Raw genomic sequence first — 26,842 nt, 5'->3', positions numbered from 1 at the left:
AATAGTTGATCGTCTCACCAAATCAGCAAACTTCCTGCCAATAAGAGAAGATGACAAGATGGAGAAGTTAGCACGTCTGTATTTGAAGGAAGTCGTCTCCAGACATGGAATACCAATCTCTATTATCTCTGATAGGGATGGCAGATTTATTTCAAGATTTTGGCAGACATTACAGCAAGCATTATGAAATGTCCCGTTCTTATTGATTAAAAACGTTCCATATTAATTGATTTCGTTGCGAGGTTTTGACCTCTATATGAGACGTTTTTCAAAGACTGCATTCATTTTTAAAACAAACCATAACCTTTATTTCATAGATAAAGGTTTTAAAAAGCTTTACGTAGATTATCAAATAATGATAATCTAAAATATCCTGTTTACACACGACCATTACATAATGGTTTACAATACAAATATGTTACAACAAAATAAGTTTCTTGAATGCAGTTTTTACACAATATCATACAAGCATAGACTCCAAATCTCGTCCTTATTTAAGTATGCGACAGCGGAAGCTCTTAATAATCACCTGAGAATAAACATGCTTAAAACGTCAACAAAAATGTTGGTGAGTTATATGTTTAACCTATATATATCAAATCATAATAATAGACCACAAGATTTCATATTTCAATACATATCCCATACATAGAGATAAAAATCATTCATATGGTGAACACCTGGTAACCGACATTAACAAGATGCATATTTAAGAATATCCCCATCATTCCGGGACACCCTTCGGATATGATATAAATTTCGAAGTACTAAAGCATCCTGTACTTTGGATGGGGTTTGTTAGGCCCAATAGATCTATCTTTAGGATTCGCGTCAATTAGGGTGTCTGTTCCCTAATTCTTAGATTACCAGACTTAATAAAAAGGGGCATATTCGATTTCAATAATTCAACCATAGAATGTAGTTTCACGTACTTGTGTCTATTTTGTAAATCATTTATAAAACCTGCATGTATTCTCATCCCAAAAATATTAGATTTTAAAAGTGGGACTATAACTCACTTTCACAGATTTTTACTTCGTCGGGAAGTAAGACTTGGCCACTGGTTGATTCACGAACCTATAACAATATATACATATATATCAAAGTATGTTCAAAATATATTTACAACACTTTTAATATATTTTGATGTTTTAAGTTTATTAAGTCAGCTGTCCTCGTTAGTAACCTACAACTAGTTGTCCACAGTTAGATGTACAGAAATAAATCGATAAATATTATCTTGAATCAATCCACGACCCAGTGTATACATATATCAGTATTGATCACTACTCAAACTATATATATATTTTGGAATCAACCTCAACCCTGTATAGCTAACTCCAACATTCACATATAGAGTGTCTATGGTTGTTCCGAAATATATATAGATGTGTCGACATGATAGGTCGAAACATTGTATACGTGTCTATGGTATCTCAAGATTACATAATATACAATACAAGTTGATTAAGTTATGGTTGGAATAGATTTGTTACCAATTTTCACGTAGCTAAAATAAGAAAAATTATCCAATCTTGTTTTACCCATAACTTCTTCATTTTAAATCCGTTTTGAGTGAATCAAATTGCTATGGTTTTATATTGAACTCTATTTTATGAATCTAAACAGAAAAAGTATAGGTTTATAGTCGGAAAAATAAGTTACAAGTCGTTTTTGTAAAGGTAGTCATTTCAGTCGAAAGAATGACGTCTAGATGACCATTTTAGAAAACATACTTCCACTTTGAGTTTAACTATAATTTTTGGATATAGTTTCATGTTCATAATAAAAATCATTTTCTCAGAATAACAACTTTTAAATCAAAGTTTATCATAGTTTTTAATTAACTAACCCAAAACAGCCCGCGGTGTTACTACGACGGCGTAAATCCGGTTTTACGATATTTTTCGTGTTTCCAGGTTTTAAATCATTAAGTTAGCATATCATATAGATATAGAACATGTGTTTAGTTGATTTTAAAAGTCAAGTTAGAAGGATTAACTTTTGTTTGCGAACAAGTTTAGAATTAACTAAACTATGTTCTAGTGATTACAAGTTTAAACCTTCGAATAAGATAGCTTTATATGTATGAATCGAATGATGTTATGAACATCATTACTACCTTAAGTTCCTTGGATAAACCTACTGGAAAAGAGAAAAATGGATCTAGCTTCAACGGATCCTTAGATGGCTCGAAGTTCTTGAAGCAGAATCATGACACGGAAACAAGTTCAAGTAAGATCATCACTTGAAATAAGATTGTTATAGTTATAGAAATTGAACCAAAGTTTGAATATGATTATTACCTTGTATTAGAATGATAACCTACTATAAGAAACAAAGATTTCTTGAGGTTGGATGATCACCTTACAAGATTGGAAGTGAGCTAGCAAACTTGAAAGTATTCTTGATTTTATGTAACTAGAACTTGTAGAATATATGAAGAACACTTAGAACTTGAAGATAGAACTTGAGAGAGATCAATTAGATGAAGAAAATTGAAGAATGAAAGTGTTTGTAGGTGTTTTTGGTTGTTGGTGTATGGATTAGATATAAAGGATATGTAATTTTGTTTTCATGTAAATAAGTCATGAATGATTACTCATATTTTTGTAATTTTATGAGATATTTCATGCTAGTTGCCAAATGATGGTTCCCACATGTGTTAGGTGACTCACATGGGCTGCTAAGAGCTGATCATTGGAGTGTATATACCAATAGTACATACATCTAAAAGTTGTGTATTGTACGAGTACGAATATGGGTGCATACGAGTAGAATTGTTGATGAAACTGAACGAGGATGTAATTGTAAGCATTTTTGTTAAGTAGAAGTATTTTGATAAGTGTATTGAAGTCTTTCAAAAGTGTATAAATACATATTAAAACACTACATGTATATACATTTTAACTGAGTCGTTAAGTCATCGTTAGTCGTTACATTTATGTGTTGTTTTGAAACCTTTAGGTTAACGATCTTGTTAAATGTTGTTAACCCAATGTTTATAATATCAAATGAGATTTTAAATTATTATATTATCATGATATTATCATGTATGAATATCTCTTAATATGATATATATATATATATATATATATATATATATATATATATATATATACATTAAATGTCTTTACAACGATAATCGTTACATATATGTCTCGTTTAAAAATCATTAAGTTAGTAGTCTTGTTTTTACATATGTAGTTCATTGTTAATATACTTAATGATATGTTTACTTATCATAGTATCATGTTAACTATATATATATATATCTATATATATGTCATCATATAGTTTTTACAAGTTTTAACGTTCGTGAATCACCGGTCAACTTGGGTGGTCAATTGTCTATATGAAACATATTTCAATTAATCAAGTCTTAACAAGTTTGATTGCTTAACATGTTGGAAACATTTAATCATGTAAATATCAATCTCAATTAATATATATAAACATGGAAAAGTTCGGGTCACTACACATTAGAAACTCGTCTAAACATGAGTACTGCTTATCATCCACAAACTGATGGGCAGAGCGAAAGGATGATACAAACGCTTGAAGACATGCTACGAGCATATGTTATTGATTTCGGAAACAGTTGGGATCGACACCTTCCGTTAGCAGAATTTTCCTACAACAACAGCTACCATTCAAGCATTGAGATGGCACCGTTTGAAGCACTTTATGGTAGAAAGTGTAGGTCTCTGATTTGTTGGAGTGAAGTGGGGGATAGACAGATTACGGGTCCGGAGATAATACAAGAAACTACCGAGAAGATCATCCAAATTCAACAACGGTTGAAAACCGCCCAAAGTCGAAAAAAGAGCTACGCTGACATTAAAAGAAAAGATATAGAATTTAAAATTGGAGAGATGGTCATGCTTAAAGTTGCACCTTGGAAAGGCATTGTTCGATTTGGTAAACGAGGGAAATTAAATCCAAGGTATATTGGACCATTCAAGATTATTGATCGTGTCGGACCAGTAGCTTACCGACTTGAGTTACCTCAACAACACGCGGCTGTACATAACACTTTACACATCTCGAATTTGATGAAATGTTTTGCTAAAGAAGAACTCACTATTCCGTTAGACGAAATCCAAATCAACGAAAAACTTCAATTCATCGAGGAACCCGTCGAAATAATGGATCGTGAGGTTAAAAGACTTAAGCAAAACAAGATACCAATTGTTAAGGTTCGATGGAATTCCCGTAGAGGACCCGAGTTCACCTGGGAACGAGAAGATCAGATGAAGAAGAAATACCCGCACTTATTTCCAGAAGATACGTCAACACCTCCAACTGCTTAAAATTTCGGGACGAAATTTATTTAACGGGTAGGTACTGTAGTGACCCGAACTTTTCCATGTTTATATATATTAAATGAAATTTATATTTACATGATTACGTGTTTCCAACATGTTAAGCAATCAAACTTGTTAAGACTTGATTAATTGAAATAGGTTTCATGTAGACAATTGACCACCCAAGTTGACCGGTGATTCACGAACGTTAACACTTGTAAAAACTATATGATGACATATATATGGATATATATATAGTTAACATGATATTATGATAAGTATGTATCTCATTAGGTATTTTAACAATGAGTTATATACATAAAAATGAGCCTATTGAATTAAGAAACTCAAAAACGATATATATAACGATTATCGTTATATCTACGTCTTACTAATTACATATGAATCATATTAAGATATTGATACATTATGTTTAACATGATAAAATGATAATTAAGTATAACATTAAGTATGTTAACAATGAACTACATATGTAAAACAAGACTACTAACTTAATGATTTCGAAACGAGGCATATATGTAACGATTATCGTTGTAACGACATTTAATTGTATATATATCATATTAAGATATATTAATATATCATAATATCATGATAATGTAATAATTTAACATCTTTTTAGATATAATAAACAATGGGTTAACAACATTTAACATGATCGTTAACCTAAAGGTTTCAAAACAACACTTACATGTAACGACTAACGATGACTTAACGACTCAGTTAAAATGTATATACATGTAGTGTTTTAATATGTATTTATACACTTTTGAAAGACTTCAAGACACTTATCAAAATACTTCTACTTAACAAAAATGCTTACAATTACATCCTCGTTCAGTTTCATCAACAATTCTACTCGTATGCACCCGTATTCGTACTCGTACAATACACAGTTTTTAGATGTATGTAATATTGATATATACACTTCAATAATTAGCTCTTAGCAGCCCATGTGAGTCACCTAACATATGTGGGAACCATCATTTGGCAACTAGCATGAAATATCTCATAAAATTACAAAAATATTAGTAATCATTCATGACTTATTTACATGTAAACAAAATTACACATCCTTTATATCTAATCCATATACCAACGACTAAAAATACCTACAAACACTTTCATTCTTCAATTTTCTTCATCTAATTGATCTCTCTTAAGTTCTATCTTCAAGTTCTAAGTGTTCTTCATAATTTTTAAAAGTTCTAGTTTCATAAAATCAAGAATACTTCCAAGTTTACTAGCTCACTTCCAATCTTGTAAAGTGATCATCCAATCTCAAAAAATCCTTATTGTTTACAGTAAGATATCATTCTAAATCAAGGTAATACTCATATACAAACTTTGATTCAATTCCTATAACTATAACTATCTTAATTCGAGTGATAATCTTACTTGAACTTGTTTTTATATCATGATTCTACTTCAAGAACTTTCAAGCTATTCAAGATCCTTTGAAGCTAGATCATTTCTTGTCACTTCCAGTAGGTTTACCTATTAAACTTGAGTTAGTAATAATGTTCATAACATCATTCGATTCATACATATAAAACTATCTTATTCGAAGATTTGAACATGTAATCACTAGAACATAGTTTAGTTAATTCTAAACTTGTTCGCAAACAAAAGTTAATCCTTCTAACTTGACTTTTAAAATCAACTAAACACAAGTTCTATATCTATATGATATGCTAACTTAATGATTTAAAATCGAAAAACACGAAAAACACCGTAAAATCGGATATACGCCGTCGTAGTAACACTGCGGGCTGTTTTGGGTTAGTTAATTAAAAACTATGATAAACTTTGATTTAAAAGTTGTTCTTCTGGGAAAATGATTTTCTTATGAACATGAAACTATATCCAAAAATCATGGTTAAACTCAAAGTGGAAGTATGTTTTCCAAAATAGTCATCTAGACGTCGTTCTTTCGACTGAAATGACTACCTTTACAAAAACGACTTGTAACCTGTATTTCTGACTATAAACTTATAGTTTTTCTATTTAGATTCATAAACTTAAGTTCAATATGAAACCATATCAACTTGAAACACTCAAAACGGATTTAAACGAAGAAGTTATGGGTAAAACAAGATTGGATATTTTTGCTTGTTGTAGCTACGTGAAAATTGGTAACAAATTTATATTAATCATATCCTAGCTAACTTATATTGTATTATACATGTATTCTAATATATTATGTAATCTTGGGATATCATAGACACGTATGCAAATGTTTTGACATATCATATCGACCCATGTATATATATATTATTTGGAACAACCATAGACACTCTATATGCAGTAATGTTGGAGTTAGCTATACAGGGTTGAGGTTGATTCAAAAAATATATATACTTTGAGCTGTGATCTAGCCTGAGACGTGTATACACTGGGTCGTGGATTGATTAAAGATAATATATATCGATTTATTTCTGTACATCTAATTGTGGACAACTAGTTGTAGATTACTAATGGAGACAGCTGACTTAATAAACTTAAAACATTAAAACGTATAAAAAATGTTGTAAATATATTTTGAACATACTTTGATATATATGTACATATTTGTTATAGGTTTGTGAATTGACCAGTGGCCAAGTCTTACTTCCCGACGAAGTAAAAATCTGTGAAAGTGAGTTATAGTCCCACTTTTAAAATCTAATATTTTGGGATGAGAATACATGCAGTTTTATAAATATTTTACGAAATAGACACAAGTAATTGAAACTACATTATATGGGTGAATAATCGAAGCCGAATATGCCCCTTTTTCTTGGTAACCTAAGAATTAGTAAACTGATCTACTAATTGACGTGAATCCTAAAGATAGATCTATTGGGCCTAACGAACCCCATCCAAAGTACCGGATGCTTTAGTACTTCAAATTCATTTTTATCATGTTCGAAGGATTTCCCGGAATGATAGGGGATATTCTTATATGCATCTTGTTAATTTCGGTTACCGGGTGTTCACCATATGAATGAATTTTATCTCTATGTATGGGATGTATGTTGAAATATGAAATCTTGTGGTCTATTATTATGATTTGATAATATATAGGTTAAACCTATAACTCACCAACATTTTTTTGTTGACGTTTTAAGCATGTTTATTCTCAGGTGATTATTAAGAGCTTTCGCTGTTGCATACTAAAATAAGGACAAGATTTGGAGTCCATGCTTGTATGATATTATGTAAAAACTGCATTCAAGAAACTTATTTTTGATGTAATATATTCTTATTGTAAACCATTATGTAATGATCGTGTGTAAACGGTATATTTTAGATTATCATTATTTGATAATCTACGTAATGCTTTTTAAACCTTTATCGATAAAATAAAGGTTATGGTTGTTTTAAAAATGAATGCAGTCTTTGAAAAACGTCTCATATAGAGGTCAACACCTCGCGACGAAATCAATTAATATGGAACGTTTATAATCAATATGAACGGGACATTTCAGAATTCTTATGAACTTTGCAAGATGTAAATGATGTTCTCTAGAAAGTTTCGAGTACATCGAAAATGAAGGTATAAAATCAAACATATGATTGAGTAATACACTTGGTTTATTATGAAATGGGATTCATTAAGTTGGAACATAGATGGTAGTTAACGATGGTCAAGTCTTTAACGAAGGATGTACATCATTGCATATTATGAATTAACTGAGTAGTATCTACCCTTATTCAATTCATACATAATAGCTTAGTACGAAAAGATATACTATGGTTTCCAAAATTTATATATATAAGATATACATATAAATTCATCAGTGGAAATGAGTTAATACTTTATAACTCGTTGATACATTATATCTGTTGATGATTGTGGTGTCGATATCGTTAATGGTTACGGAGCCGGTGTAGCTTGTGGTGCTATAGGTGTTGCTGGTGTTGGTGATACTGATGATGATACTGGTGGTACTACCGGTGGTGCTTGTATAACAAATCTATTTTGTAACGCACGCACCATTCCTGTCAGAGTTTCTATTCTCCCCACTATCATCTCTATCCATCAACTCATCTTGATTTACTGTTATGATTAGAATAAATAATCTCTAAAACTTTTAGAGATTACATAATCACCGTAGAATATTTCTCCTATGAAGTTATGAATCAATACTTCATCGTTTGTTATTGTTGGTATTCCTTGATATCTACAGGGCGTAGGACGTTGATGCTCGTGGGAGATTGTGAAGTTGAGGTTTGCGATGCGGTTTTTGTTGGTGGTGGTAATGGTACTGTTGGTGTTGTTGTCGGTGATATAGTTGGCGTTTGTGGGGTTTGTGATGCTTGTAATTTCTGCATCATATTCTCCAAAGCCACCACTCTAGTGCGAAGCTCGGTGACTTCTTCTAGTACACCGGAATGATCGGTGGTTCAGACGAGCGGGTGAATAAGATCTAGAATTTGAGATAGTATATAATCGTGACGAGATACTCCGGAAATGAGAGAGAAAATGGTGTCTCGAACAGGTTCACCGGTAAGTGCTTCAGGTTCTTCGCCAAGAGGGCAATGTGGTGGATGGAAGGGATCACCTTCTTCTTGTCTCCAGTGATTATGTAGGTTACGAACCCATCTCCAATTCATCCAGAATAAATGATGGCTTATTGGTTGATCCATTCCGGTCACACTGCTTTCAGAGCCCGAGTGAAACTCCATATCGGAATAGCTGTCGGAATTCGAGGAACTGGAACTGGTTGCAGGATCCATCTCGTACAGAGTAGGGAAATGATTTTTCGATATGAGGAAGATTATAAGACTTGGATTTGGTATTCTTTAATACATAAATTACATATGTATATATAACACCAAAATCCCATAAATTACGGAGGAATCTTTGAAATATGTCGGGCAAAGTTTACAGTAACAGATACGTTAAGATATGAATTAGCAGATACGCTAAGATATGAATTTTGTCTATATACTATTTATGCAATCAATGCAGTAAGATATGTCTAGACTATGAATGATAAGCATGTAATTTCTGACAAAAATGATAAGCAAAACTTTATGACATGCAGCTAAGGTCGAAGTCCAGACTCATTAATGCATTTTAATATCTATTAGTTAGACACACTAATACAAGACCTGGTTCGCTAAGACCACTGCTCTGATAAATGAAGCGACCCGTCATAATCTATAAGGATGAATACAATAACATATGGTACATTGCGAGGTATTTGACCTCTATATGATACATTTTACAAAAATTGCATTCGTTTTTAAAAGACAACTTCCATTACAACGATAATTGACAAAATGCATACCATTTCCCAATATATCCAAACTATAAATGACTTATTAATAATCTTGATGACTTCAACGACTCGAATGCAACGTCTTTTGAAATATGCCATGAATGACTCCAATTAATATCTTTAAAATGAGCAAATGCATAGCGGAAGGTTTCTTTAATACATGAGAATAAACATGCTTAAAAGTGTCAACCAAAATGTTGGAGAGTTCATTAGTTTATCATAATCCATCATTCCATAGTTTTAATAGACCACAAGATTTCATTTTCATAGTTATCTACAGGAACACTCATCTGTAAAAATCATTTATATGGTGAACACCTGGTAACCGACATTAACAAAATACCGCTAGAATATCCCCAAAATATACAGGTACACTCATCTGTATATAAAAATTGAAGTACTAAAGCATCCATAACCTCGATGAGACGTGTCAAAGTCCATAGATCTATCTTCAGGATTCGCGTCAATTTGGGGGTCTGTTCCCAAATTCTTAGGCTACCAAGCTAAAAAGGGTGATATCCGGTATAATAATTCAACCATAGAATGTAGTTTCAAGTACTTGTGTCTATTTCGTAAAACAGTTATAAAAGCAGCGCATGTATTCTCAGTCCCACAAATATATATTGCAAAAACCTTTAAAAAGTGAGCAAATGAAACTCACAATACTGTATTTCGTAGCATTAATGCAAATAACGGCACTGAACAAGTGCAGGGTTTGCCTCGAATTCACGAACCTATATTAAGTGTGTATATATATATATATATATATATATATATATATATATATATATATATATATATATATATATATATATATATATATAATGGTCAACATTTGTCTAACAATTTAGGTCAAGTCGTAGTGTATCACAATCCTAATGCTCGAGGTTATCATGCAGAAGTTAACAAAAAAACAATTTGACCCAAAATGACTTTCAAAATCTATACATGTTTATTATATAACTTAAATATAGTCGTTTAATATATTTAAGTATATTTATTAGATTTTATTAGAGTAAATAATACAAGTCCTTTATTCATAATTAAAAATTTTATATTAAAAATTATATATGATAAAAATATACTTTTATATATCTTAAGTAATAAATTTTTTAAAGTTCACTTAATATCATAAAAATATAGTGGTATGTATTATTAATATAACTATATTACGTGTGGTAAAAATATCTTTGTATTACATATTTATTTGATAAAATAATATTGATAATAATAATACTGAGTAAAAGTTGTATTATTTTGTAATAATAATAATAATTATTATTATTCTACTAATAATAATAATAACAATATTCATTTACTAATGATAATATTAATTAAAATAAAATGATAATTCTAATCATGATAATTTTAGTAATAACGATACTTTTTATTATTAACTGTAATAATAATAAAAAATAATAATTATATTCAAAATGATAAATTTTAATAATAATAATAATACTAAAATAATAATGATAATGATAATGATATTTTATAATAACAATGATATTTTTATTAAAATGATAATTTTAATAAAAATGATAGTTTTAATATTAATTATACTTTTAATAGTAATGATAAAAATAATAAAATGATAGTTTTGATAAAAATATTAATTATTTTAATAATAATAATAATGATGATGATAATATTAATAATAACCTTAATGATAATAACGATAGTAATAATAATAACAATTTTTGATGATAATCCTTATATTAATAACGATAATGATAATAATAATTATAATAATAATACTAATTAGATAATGATAATAATAAAAATAATAATTATTAGATAGTAATAATAACGGCTATAATAACAATAATAATCATTTTAATAATAATGCGAAAATTAATGATAATTCAGTTGGTCATATCTTTTAATCCGTTCATCGAAACCACACGACTTCTAAATAAAAAGCTATTAATTTTTTGACAGTTTTTTAACGACATACATATCATATACCTTATCTCAGTAGCATATGTATTAATTTCATGATTTATCATAAACTATATAACGACAAAAATAAACATTCAAGCATGCATAAATATATATACTCGAGCACTAGTCAGGGATACACTATTAATATATAAAAGATAAGATATGAATGCTCACGTATCAATATTGAGATTCAATATTGCAGGAAAGTACGTAGACGCGACAGAAATGATAAACACTAGTTTGACCTCACGAGCAATAACCCTGAACCATACCCATAACCTCCATAGCAATGACTCATAATTTCCTTAGCTCTATCCCGCTCATAAAACCCGTTTTGAAATAATACGCTCATAACCTCGTCATTGTATTTTATGTATACTAATAATAATACTCCTAACCATATTATTATTATTAATCTTAATAATAATTATAGTAATAATAATTATAATAATAATAAACTTTAATATAGAGAGAGATCGAGAGATTGAGAATTGTGAAATGAACTGAACCAAAATCGAACGTTTTATAGACATGTTGGCTGCACCCACACCCCATGCGATCGCATGGGGTTGTGTGGTAAGTCCATGCGATCACATGGCACCATCTGTCAGCTCAGATTCATTTTTCACGTGGGCTGCTGACAGTGTTTAATATATTTTATATATAATATAATTAATTTATATAATTAATTATATATTATATTATATTTACGTGCATAGTTAACTCGAAATGTTAGTTCCGATAATTCGTACGTTGTTACTCGACATATGTCCTAGTTTCGGTTTTTCGAACGTTACTTCGTACTCTTTTATAATTTGCATTCTACGTTTCGTGACTCGTACCTTTGTCAAAATGTAGACTTAGATTATGAATAAACTATAACACTTAAAATGTAAATTAGTCATTTGAGTGTTTTGGTCATTTACTTCCATAAATCAACTTCTCTTTGTTTGTTAAAATATATTTAATAATATATTTAAAATATTACTTAAATCAAAACGTTTTATAACTATATTAATATTACATTGTAAAATATATATATATATATATATATATATATATATATATATATATATATATATATATATATATATATATATATATATATATATATATATATCTGTATTTAGGAAAATAATTTATATATATAATTGGAATATTTATTTAGTTTTCAAAACCAGTTATACTTCAAAGTCCGTTTTATATAATTTAAACTCGTTTAAATAATAGAAGTTATTATATCAAATAATGTTTTGAATAATATGAAAACTAAATAATTAATTTACCAAGGGACACGAAGCAATCACTGTAAAGCATGCTTTTGAAAATTAAACGGGAATCTCCACTAACTTTTGACTAACCCTCGTTAATGACACTTTATTCCAATTTGTAAAATCACTTTGCCAATTATTCCGAATATCGTTAAAAATGAAAGGTTTCCTAAATCAAAGTGGACCTCTCAACAGAGACACGTAAATAATGTCATAATGAATCTTGATAAACATATTGAAATAAATACGTTCATTCAAAGTATTATACGTTTAATACTTTGTTAACATTCTCAAGTTATAACATATATATATATATATATATATATATATATATATATATATATATATATATATATATATATATATATATATAATCATATCCATTTATATAATGGTTCGTGAATCGTCGGAATTTGGTCGAGGTTAAATGAATGTATGAACATAGTTTAAAATTTTTGAGATTCAACTTAACAAACTTTGCTTATCGTGTCGGAATCACATAAATATAAAGTTTAAATTTGGTTGGAAATTTCCGGGTCGTCACAGTACCTACCCATTAAAGAAATTTCGTCCCCGAAATTTGATCGAGGTCGTCATGGATAAAAATAAGAATGTTTTCATGACGAATATGAGTTGATAAATAGAATTTTATCATTATTGAGTAATATGGATAAAACAATTTGTTTATGTGAAGAGTAGGAGTGAAGCTATCACAAAAGAGTGAAGTGAGTAAATGTAGGTTCGTCTTAACCGGTGACGTATTCACGGTTGATTTTTGGAATTTAAGGGATTTTTTAGTGGAAATCTTCATAATAAGATTTGGTTCTTCGGGAATTAAGGAAATTAGAATCCTCTTTGGTTAAATGTGATGATCTGTCTTGATTGCTCTGTCTGATACTTTACTATAAATCCACTCCCTTCGTATCGTTATTTTCACAGCTCATACCTTCTATTCTTTCTCCCTCTCTTCATACTTTAAAGCATTTGTTAATATGCTCCATCAATTTCTGATTCTTGATATACTCCTAACTTTCATATTTGCCATTCTTCTTTTTCATCTACCGCCGGAAGAATCTATTCACTTCTACTATACTCTTGATTTTATAGTATTTTTAGTTCTTCCGTGTCTTTATTTTGCTATACGCATCGATATACACGGTTTGTAATTTCTGGGTTGTTGTTGGGTTTTATATCTTCCCTTATGTTTCGATGTCTCTGCTTCTGTCTTTCTATAATCATTGATACCTACGATTAATTCTCTCTTCTATTTGCTGTGATTTATACTCCCAATTACATTTCGAAGCTTCATTCTTTCGTTTTCTCTCTTTGCCATTAAGTACCACAGGTAATGCTATAGAATTCGTAGGTATGGATTTTGAAATGAACATAGTTAATGTTCTAAGAAGGAAATTGTGATGGCACGATCTTGATTTGTCAAATTACTAGAATATCCGGAAAAATAGAACTATCAAGAAGATATGTTTGGAGATTTGGTAGAATGTAAGAGTCGTGTAACATGGCACATGATGATGTTATGGTCTGTGAATCATCATGTTTCATTAGAAACTCAACATGACTTACTGTAATATAATCACGTTGATCAAGTGTCATTATATTATACTAACTCATGCTTCAGTTCCCAACACTACTTCAAAAACATCCATAATTTAAACTCGAAGGTTTACAGAATATAGAAACTAAACAGTTTCCTTTATGATGTAATACATATAGCGTAAAGAGATAAATAATCTCAGACAATGATGGTTATGATGGTATCTTCAGAAATATCGAGAATATTTATACTGAAAGATTCGATGATGTTTTAGAATTTTAAAATATCTAGAATCAAAGGATGATGCGGGAAATTTGTCTGCGAAGGTTTAGAATAAGGAGTAAGATGTTTAATAATAATTTCAGTAGACACTGAATCATTTGGATTCTTTGAAGGTAGATTTCGTCCTTGTGATTTGTCCACAGCATCCTTCATGGTTTGCTCAACGTTTTTCAGCACCAAATTTTTCTCATTTTCTGAACTTTTTCAACACACTACTCTTTACCATCAAACTCTTCGACTGTTAAGGTCATTTACAGTTTTTACTGCTTCATCAGTATTTTTCCAAAATTCGGAGAACTAGTTCGCAGTGTAGGGTGTTTTTCAGAAACTTCGCATTCAAGTATGTAAGTCTAGGAGATAGATGTTATATGTACACATATAACTGTTAGCGTAGACATGCTGCGAGATTTCAAAATACTGATTGCTAATTCCCGGTAATTGGCATGACTATTTTTGTTAAAAGATGCAGATGAGTAGATGATGGGGTTTCAATGAGTACATATAATGATTTTTCGGAGAGGCTTATGCCAAAGAGTAACAAAGTTGCTGGTACATCTGCTGATAATGTGATGGAATATAAAAGGTTCCCCGGTAACGATGGCGAAAAGACAAAGTATATATCAAGGTTATAATAAGGCTAATCCGACTGGGAAGTAGAAGTTGACTTGCTGGAGCTGTGACAGAATTTGCTACTTTGAAAAAGGGATCGCAAAGTTATTTTTGCTAATAAATGCCAAAGGATCTGATGCAGATATGTGTTAAACTTTTACTTAGGTTCCAAGTGTCCCCTAGGTGCATAACTGTGGATAACATGTGGTTGGATCATCCTCTCGATTGTTCCTTAGTTGAGGTGTTTTCAAGAAGGGGTTGAACGCAGGTTGTCGTCGTCAATATCCGTATGATGCAATCGTCATGAATCTTGAATGATTCGAATACCTTCCTGCATTTTATGAATAAAAGTGATGTTCTAGCATAGTTTTGAAGTCAAAGTATAGCTTCGAAAGCTGTAGGGATCTAAGAGTGATGATATTGGTTATATTTTGACTTGGATTCTGATATGTTAAAATAAGAATATGTAATTGAATTTGAATGAGTATGGTTGTTTTGATATCTATGAAAGAACGTATATCGTTGTGAAAGTGGTGAGTATAGTTGATGATTTACTGAATCAGGATCGAAGAATGTAACATATTAATTGTGAATTTATATATCTTTTGGGTATTACCTACCCGTTAAATATTCACAAGTAATATTTTGTACAAGAGAATTTTTATTACAGTCTTTATGAAAATATATATATATATATATATATATATATATATATATATATATATATATATATATATATATATATATATATATATATATATATATATATATATATATATATATATATATATATATATTCTTCGGATGTAATACAGATTTAATGAGTTAATATAATATTGAACTCATTTAATTTAGAGTTGGATTTATTATTGAGAAATCCCTAAAACTTTAGAATTTAAGTAACCTTCGTTGAGTATTTCTTCCATTTGAATGAAATTATGAATTACTAGTTCGTTATTCATCTATTGATATTTCTTTGATGAATGATGTTGGTTCTCATGGAATTCTTATGAACTTCGCAAGATGTAAATGATGTTCTCTAGAAAGTTTCGAGTACATCGAAAATGAAGGTGTAAAATCAAACATATGATTGAGTAATATACTTGGTTTATTATGAAATGGGATTCATTAAGTTGGAACAGAGATTGTAGTTAACGATGGTTAAGTCTTTAACGAAGGATGTACATCATTGCATACTATGAAATAACTAAGTAGTATCTACCCTTATTCAATTCATCCATAATAGCTTAGTACGAAAGGATATATTATGGTTTCCAAAATTTATATATATAAGATATACATATAAATTCATCAGTGGAAATGAGTTAATACTTTATAACTCGTTGATACATTATATCCGTTGATGATTGTGGTGTCGATATCGTTGATAGTTATGGAGCTGGTGTAGCTTATGGTGCTACAGGTGTTGCTGGTATTGGTGATACTGAGGGTGATACTGGTGGTACTACCGGTGGCGCTTGTATAACAAATCTATTTTGTAACGCACGCACCATTCCTGTCAGGGTTTCTATTATCCCCTCTATCATCTCTATCCATCAACTCATCTTGATTTACGGTTATGATTAGAATAAATAATCTCTAAAACTTTTAGAGATTACATAATCACCGTAGAATATTTCTTCAAAGAAGTTATGAATCAATACTTCATCGTTTTTTATTGTTGTTATTCCTTGATATCTACAGGGCATAGGACGTTGATGCTCGTGGGATAGATTGTGAAGTTGAGTTTTGGGATGCGGTTATTGTTGGTGGTGGTAATGGTACTGTTGGTGTTGTTGTCAGTGATATAGTTGGCGTTTGTGGTGTTTGTGATGCTTGTAAGTTCTGCATCATATTCTCCAAAGCCACCACTCTAGTGCGAAACTCGGTGACTTCTTCTAGTAAACCGGAATGATCGGTGGTTCGGACGAGCGGGTGAATAAGATGTAGAATTTGAGATATTATATAATCATGACGAGATACTCTGGAAATGAGAGAGAAAATGGTGTATGGAACAGGTTCACTGGTAAGTGCTTCAGGTTCTTCGCCAAGAGGGCAATGTGGTGGATGGAAGGGATCACCTTCTTCTTGTCTCCAGTGATTAAGTAGGTTACGAACCCATCCCCAATTCATCCAGAATAGATGATGGCTTATTGGTTGATCCATTCCAGTCACACTGCTTTCGGAGCCCGAGTGAAACTCCATATCGGAATAGCTGTCGGAATCCGAGGAACTGGAGCTGGTTGCAGGATCCATCTCGTATAGAGTAGGGAAATGATTTTTCGATATGAGGAAGATTATAAGACTTAGATTTGGTATTCTTTAATACATAAATTACATATGTATATATAATACCAAAATCCCATAAATTACGGAGGAATCTTTGAAATATATCGTGTAAAGTTTACAGTAACAGATACGTTAAGATATGAATTAGCAGATACGCTAAGATATGAATTTTGTCTATACACTATTTATGCAATCAATGCAGTAATATGTCTAGACTAAGAATGATAAGCATGTAATTTCCGACAAAAATGATAAGCAAAACTTTTTGACATGCAGCTAAGGTCGAAGTCCAGACTCATTAATGCATCTTAATATCTATCAGTTAGACACACTAATGCAAGACCTGGTTCGCTAAGACTCCAAGTAATATCTTTAAAATGAGCAAATGCACAGAGGAAAGTTTCTTTAATACCTGAGAATAAACATGCTTAAAAGTGTCAACCAAAAGGTTGGTGAGTTCATTAGTTTATCATAATCCATAATTCCATAGTATTAATAGACCACAAGATTTCATTTTCATTGTTAACTACATGAACACTCATCTGCAAAAATCATTCATATGGTGAACACCTGGTAACCAACATTAATAAAATGCATCTAGAATATCCCCAAAATATACAGGTACACTCATCTGTATATAGAAATCGAAGTACTAAAGCATCCATAACCTGGATGGGACGTGTCAAAATCCATAGATCTATCTTCAGGATTAGCGTCAATTTGGTGGTCTGTTCCCAAATTCTTAGGCTACCAAGCTAAAAGGGTGATATCCGGTATAATAATTCAACCATAGAATGTAGTTTCAAGTACTTGTATCTATTTCGTAAAATAGTTATAAAAGCAGCGCATGTATTCTCAGTCCCACAAATATATATTGCAAAAACATTTAAAAAGGGAGCAAATGAAACTCACAATACTCTATTTTGTAGCATTAATGCAAATGACGGCACTGAACAAGTGCAGGGTTGGCCTCGGATTCACGAACATATATTAAGTATGTGTGTGTATATATATATATATATATATATATATATATATATATATATATATATATATATATATATATATATATATATATATATATATATAATGGTCAATATTTGTCGAACAATTTAGGTCAAGTCGTAGTGTATCACAATCCTAATGCTCGAGGTTATCATGCAGAAGTTAACAAAAAAACAATTCGACCCAAAATGACTTCCAAAATCTATACATGTTTATTATATAACTTAAATATAGTCGTTTGATATATTTAAGTATATTTATCAGATTTTATTAGAGTAAATAATACAAGTCCTTTATTAATAAATAAAAATTTTATATTAAAAATTATATATGATAAAAATATACTTTTATATATCTTAAGTAATAAAATTTTTAAAGTTCACTTAATATCATAAAAATATAGTGTTATGTATTATTAATGTAACTATATTACGTGTGGTAAAAATATCTTTGTATTACATATTTATTTGATAAAATAACATTGATAATAATAATACTGAGTAAAAGTTATATTATTTTGTAATAATAATAATAATTGTTATTATTCTACTAATAATAATAATAACAATATTCATTTACTAATGATAATATTAATTAAAATAAAATAATAATTCTAATCATTTTTTAGTAATAACGATACTTTTTATTATTAACTGTAATAATAATAAAAAATAATAATTCTATTCAAAATGATAATTTTTAATAATAATAATACTAAAATGATAATGATAATGATATTTTATAATAACAATGATATTTCTATTAAAATGATAATTTCAATAAAAATGATAGTTTTAATATTAATTATACTGTTAATAGTAATGATAAAAATAATAAAATGATAGTTTTGATAAAAATATTAGTTATTTTAATAATAATAATAATACTAATAATAATAATAATAATAATAACAATAATAATAATGATAATATTAATAATAATCTTAATGATAATAACGATAGTAATAATATTAACAATTTTTGATGATAATCCTTATATTAATAACGATAATGATAATAATAATTAGAATAATAATAAAAATAATAATTATTAGATAGTAATAATAACAGCGTTAATAATAATAATAATCATTTTAATAATAATGCGAAAATTAATGATAATTCAGTTGGTCATATCTTTTAATCCGTTCATTGAAACCACACGACTTCTAAATAAAAAGTTATTAATTTTTCGACAGTTTTTCAACGACATGCATATCATATACCTTATCTCAGTAGCATATGTATTAATTTCATGATTTATCATAAACTATATAACTACAAAAATAAACATTCTAGCATGCATAAATATATATACTAGAGCACTAGTCAGGGATATACTATTAATATATAAAAAATAAGATATGAATGCTCACGTATCAATATTGAGATTCAGTATTGGAGGAAAGTACGTAGACGCGACGGAGATGATAAACACTAGTTTGACCTCACGAGCAATACCCCCGAACCATACCCATAACCTCCATAGCTATAATTCATAATTTCCTTAGCTCTATCCCGCTCATAAAACCCGTTTTGAAATAATATGCTCATAACCTCGTCGTAGTATTTTATGTATACTAATAATAATACTCCTAACCATATTATTATTATTATTAATCTAAATAATAATTATAGTAATAATAATTATAATAATAATAAACTTTAATATAGAGAGAGATCGAGAGATTGAGAATTGTGAAATGAACTGAACCAAAATCGAACATTTTATAGACATGTTGCCTGCACCCACACCCCATGCGATTTCATGGGGTTTGTGTGGTAAGTCCATGCGATCGTATGGCACCATCTGTCAGCTCAGATTCATTTTTCACGCGGGCTGCCGATAGTTTTTTAATATATTTTATATATAATATAATTAATTTATATAATTAATTATATATTATATTATATTTACGTGCATAGTTAACTCGAAATTTTAGTTTCGATAATTCGTACGTTGTCGCTCGACATATGTCCTAGTTCCGATTTTTCGAACGTTACTTCGTACGCTTTTATAATTTGCGTTCTACGTTTCGTGACTCGTACCTTTGTCAATATGTAGACTTAGATTATCAATAAACTATATCACTCAAAATGTAAATTAGTCATTTAAGTGTTTTAGTCATTTGCTTCCATAAATCAACTTATCGTTGTTTGTTAAAATATATTTAATAATATATTTAAAATATTACTTAAATCAAAATATTTTATATCTATATTAATATTACATTGTATTATATATATGTGTATGTTTGTATATATATATATATATATATCTTTATCTAGGAAAATAAATTATATATATAATTGGAATATTTATTTAGTTTTCAAAACCAGTTATACTTCAAAGTCCGTTTTATATAATTTAAACTCCTTTAAATAATTGAAGTTATTATATCAAATAATGTTTTGAATAATATGAAAACTAAATAATTAATTTACCAAGGGACACGAAGCAATCACTGTAAAGCATGCTTTTCAAAATTAAACGGGAATCTCCTCTAACTTTTGACTAACCCTCGTTAATGACACTTTATTCCAATTTGTAAAATCACTTTACCAATTATTCCGAATAATGTTAAAAATGAAAGGTTTCCTAAATTAAAGTGAACCTCTCAACAGAGACACGTAAATCATGTCATAATGAATCTTGATAAACATATTGAAACAAATACGTTCATGTAAAGTATTATACGTTTAATACTTTGTTAACATTCTCAAGTTATAATATATATACATATATATAATCCCATCCATTTATATAATGGTTCGTGAATCGTCAGAATTTGGTCAAGGTTAAATGAATGTATGAACATAGTTTAAAATTTTTGAGATTCAACTTAACAAACTTTGCTTATCGTGTCAGAATCATATAAAGATAAAGTTTAAATTTAGTTGGAAATTTTCTGGTCGTCACAGTACCTACCCGTTAAAGAAATTTCGTCCTCGAAATTTGATCGAGGTCGTCATGGATAACAATAAGAATGTTTTCATGACGAATATGAGTTGATAAATAGAATTTTATCATCATTGAGTAATATGGATAAAATAATTTGTTTATGTGAAGAGTACGAGTGAAGCTATCACAAAAGAGTGAAGTGAGTAAATGTAGGTTTGTCTTAACCGGTGACGTAGTCACGGTTGATTTCCAGAATTTAAGGGATATAACAACCCTCATATTTCCATACCTGAATTGACTAATTTGACTATAGGGTTGTTATCCATACGTAATATATAATTAAATTTGACATTGATCAAAAATATTTATTTTTAGTCGACACTTTTTGTTAACTAAAGTTTACACTAATTAAATAAAATAACTTTAGTTAATATTAATATTAATGCTTATTATATTTAAAACTATATGAAACATAATTATTAATTAAATGACAAGTTATTTTAATCATTATATATATATATTTTTAGCTTATAAAAAAAGAGATTTTTTTATAAATTAAATAATGAGCCCATGAATTTTGACTAAATATTTTCAAAAACAAAAACTTATTAAAAACATTTTTAACATGTTTTTATTTTTTGTCAAAATTGACACCTTTATTTTATTTATATTTTTTCTTTTCACCAACCATTTTTTTTCCTATAAATACCCACTTCCATTTCATAAAAACTTGTATCAAATTTTTGGAAAAACTCTCTCACAAACTTGGGAAAGTACTTGAGGTATTTTCTATATTTTTTATCGAATTGTTTTTATTTTTTTGTATAATAAATTATTTTTACATGTTATAATTAGTATTATAAGTATTATGATGTATAAAAATAATTTTGATAATTTATGAAAAAATATTTATAATTAAATATGAATTATGTAGTATTTAAACATAAAAACAATATAAAATTCGTAATAAAATATTAAACAGTAATAAAAATAATTATAAATTTTTTTTGAGATTACTATACTTTTATAAATACGCTAAAATTATAAAACTTAAATAAATGGGACGATTAATATTTAAAAAGAATTTACTTTTGCATTATTCTAAACCGAGAGAAATAATAAAGAAAATATAAAATAAATAAAAACATGTATTAAATATTTTTATAAAATTGTTATATGATTAGTAGCATCACTAGATACTTTAAAAAAATATAAAAATTAATTTTAAATTATTTTTCCTATTTATTTAATTATAGGCTAATTACAATGGTTAAATAATTAGAAAACATTAAATAAATAATATTTTGATATAAAATTTTATTTAATAATTTTTATAACATTTTTACATAATATAGAACCTGTAAAAAATATAAAATTATTTATTTAGCTCGATTTAATATTTATTACCTAATTAAATTTGATTAATATAAACCGTGTATATATATAAAGAAAAGTGGGAAATAAATACAAAAACTTGATAAAATTATTTTTATAAAATATCCTACTGAATTGTATAATTAACTAAGTTAATAAAAATTATAAATATAATATTTAATGAATTAATACTCAAATTAACATATATTAGTATGATTTTCGATTAACATAAGTATGTTACATATACTAAATTAATATTATTATTATAAATTACGGTTAATAACTAAGTATACTATATAATAAAGTATAATGCTGATAATGTAAGTTAATAACAATACATTATTAATAAACACTTATTTTATAACTATACTAATTTAATAATAATAACTTATACTATATAATATAAGATAATCAAATTGTTAATACATTAATAAATATAATATAACATATATAATAACATATAAACCTAAAGTGAAGGTTAATCAAAGATAATGTACAATTCATGTGAACTTCATCGCTACTCACGGTCGTAAGTGAATGATGTCTAGGTTGCCATTTATGGGTAAGCTTGTGGATCTCGAATGCCATGACTTAGATTCTGGTCAAGAGTCCTGGGCCCCCGGTTACATCTGGTAATTCCTGACTTATTTGATAGCAACGAAGTTTGAGTAAAGTTATACAACGTCTTGCTAAAGATTAACCCGAACTTTCTAAAATTGGAAAATTACTATAAGTGGAAACTTTTCATAAATAGTAACCTTCTGAAAATAGAAATTCTTTAGTAAACCATTACTATCAATATAGTACTATATACTATTGTCTGTTAGGCAATGTCTGATCATACGTTCTATCTCTAGGTTGAGATCTCGGTCACGTCCTTCCGTTCAATTCTTTCGTGGAATACTCTTTTGTGCTACTAAGGTGAACTTCATAGCCCCACTTTTTTACTGTTTCATAACTGTTTTACAACTTTTGGGGTGAGACACATGCTTGCTTTATAACTGTTTTACGCTTAGACACAAGTACTAAATTGTTAACTATGCTGTCATGCTTTGATTCATGCTAAATCCCTACCGTAATATCGTTAATTGCTACGTTTAAATGCAAACTTAATTATTGTGAATAGGCCTATTGAGAGTAACGTCTCTAACCATTCGACCGTTGGTCTTTGGTTACATAATAATGATTCCACAACACTGACAGTACAAGGTGTCATAGGGTAAACTTGTTTAGTAGCGATATTACAAAATGCAGCAACACTTTTAGATTGATATTTCTATATCAATCAACTTTAAAATAACTCTTGTGGTCTAAAACTTTAGATATTATTTATAAACCTATGAATTTCACTCAACCTTTTTGGTTGACACTTTAAGCATGTTTTATCTCAGGTGATGATTGAGCTACCTGTTTGCAACTTTGTGATGATAGATTTGATGCGTGCATGGAGTCCACATCGCATATTATATTTTAGTTCATAAACATTTATTTTACGTTTTAATAATAATGTAAACATGTATTACTGCTTCCGCTGTTTTATTAACAAAGGTTTTATTTAAAAAGTCTCGTATAGAGTCGTTCTCGTTTATACAACTGTGTTATGATATGATTGGTCACAATTACCCTTGGTCCATTTTGGGGGGTGTGACAAGGGATTTTTTAGTGGAAATATTCGTAATAAAATTTGGTTCTTCGGGAATTAAGGAAATTAGAATCGTCTTTGGTTAAATGCGATGATCTATCTTGATTGCTCTGTCTGATACTTTACTATAAATCCACTCTCTTCATTTCCTTATTTTCACAGCTCATACCTTCTATTCTTGATTGCTCTGTCATTAATATTTTATGTATTAATTCTATTAAATCCTACTTAATTAATTAAATATTAAAAACACGATAATGCCATAAAAACATACAAAATAAAAACAAATTTTACGATTACTTTGGAAAGAAAATAAAACACCTCATGACTGTATGTACAATATTTGAAATATTATGTATAATCTTTGAGCAAACTTTAAACAAACTTTATTATTATTATTATTATTTATTTTTATTATAATAATTATAATTATAATTATCATATTATCAATATTCAAATATGAATTCTATTTACGATATTAACAACGTTACATACGTATGCGAAAATACATATCTCTATATATTTGTAAAAACAACGACAAGTTTCTTAGTCGAATCCATAGTTCCACGGGTTATTAAAATAAATGACTTTAGCATTTACATTTGTTGGATGTGCAAAGAAGATCAAAACGAAGAAACTGGCCTGTCGCGTTTGGGTGTAGTTTGTCGCGATACGCGACACATTGGAACGCGACATATGTGGCTAAGACGCGAAAAATGTGGCAGGGATTTGGACTCAATGTTATCGCGTTTTGGTCTTAGTTGCCGTGTTTGAGTTGGAGTTGTCGTGGAACGCAACGGGGTGTCGCGAAATGCGATGATGTTCATAGCCAGCAAGTTATTAGAATTGTTTCCTAATTTTGATTAGCACTATAAATATACCCATTGTATTCTGTAAACCCTATGTACGAAAATCAATAAAAAAAAAAGCTCTCTAGTTGCCCATGGACTAAAGCAATCATACCAATTACATATAACCATGTAAAATCTTGTGTTGTTTTATTTTCTTGCATTTATTCTGTCCGTTTGTCATTTATGGGATCACAATCTATCGATTGGTGGTCGTTGTTGGGTCCATAAATTCCTAACAACTGGTATCAGTGCCAGGTTCATATTGGGCGCGATGGCGGATGAAGGATAGTTTAGGATTGATCGGTTCGATGGGAAAGATTTTGGATTTTGGAAGATGCAAATAGAAGACTATTTGTATCAGAAAAAATTACACTTACCACTTGAAGAGAAGAAGCCTGATAGCATTAAACAAGAAGATTGGGATCTCCTAGATCGCCAAGCTTTAGGGGCGGTTAGGATGTCTCTTGCAAAAAACGTTGCCTACATCGTTATTAACGAGAAGACTACGTTTGGGTATTTAAACTAAGGCACTTACAAATATGTATGAAAAACCTAACGCTGCTAATAAGGTTTTTTTCATGCGTCAATTGTTCAACCAAAAGATGAAAAAAATTGCGTGTGCTGCAGATCATATCAATCATTTTAATTATCTCATTACAAGATTGGCCTAGGTGGAGATTGTGTTTGATGATGAACTTCAAGCACTGATTTTGCTTTCGTCTTTGCCTGAAAGTTGGTCGGGTACAGTTACTGCAGTTAGTAGTTCCACAGGAACCACTAAGGTCAAGTTTGAGGGGATCAAGGATTTGATTCTAGGAGAAGAGACTCGTATGAGGAATTTCGGGGAATCATCGGGGTCGCTCTTAAATACCGACAGGGGCAGGAAGAACGATAAGGGTATGAAGAAGGGAAAGAAATTCAAAAAGAGGTATAACTCTAAGGATCGAGAATCTGCGATTTATTGGAATTGCAATCAAATGGGTCACTTTAGCACTCAATGTAAGAATCCAAAGGTGGATAAAGCTAGGGTGAACTTCACTTCTGAGGATACGGATGACGCTTTGGTGTGTTGGTGTTGAAAATATGGTTGAAGCTTGGATCATGGATTCAGGCGCATCATTCCATGCTAATCCTAGTAAGGAGATGATGAATAATTTTAAGGCATATCGGGGGAAGGTGAGATTGGTGAATGACAAACGCTTAGACATAAGAGGCATTGGAGATGAGACATTGAAGACATCCAATGGTTCCAATTAGACTTTGAAAGATGTGAGGTATATTTCGGATTTGAAAAGGAAGATTATCTCTATAGGTCAACTAGATGAAGAAGGTAATCATACTACCTTCGGTGATCGCAAGTGACGTGTTCAAAAGGATGGTCAAGTCTTGGCATCGGGACATAAAAGGGGAACTTTATACATGGTCGAGGTATTCGATGATGATGAGGTTAATGTGACAAGTAATGTAGGGGCCGATTCTACTCTATAGCACCGAAGATTAGGGCAGATGAGTGAAAAGGGGATG

This window comes from Rutidosis leptorrhynchoides, chromosome 2, assembly GCF_046630445.1.
Source record: "Rutidosis leptorrhynchoides isolate AG116_Rl617_1_P2 chromosome 2, CSIRO_AGI_Rlap_v1, whole genome shotgun sequence".
Taxonomy (NCBI): Eukaryota; Viridiplantae; Streptophyta; class Magnoliopsida; order Asterales; family Asteraceae; genus Rutidosis; species Rutidosis leptorrhynchoides.
Note: the sequence above shows the minus strand (reverse complement) of the source record.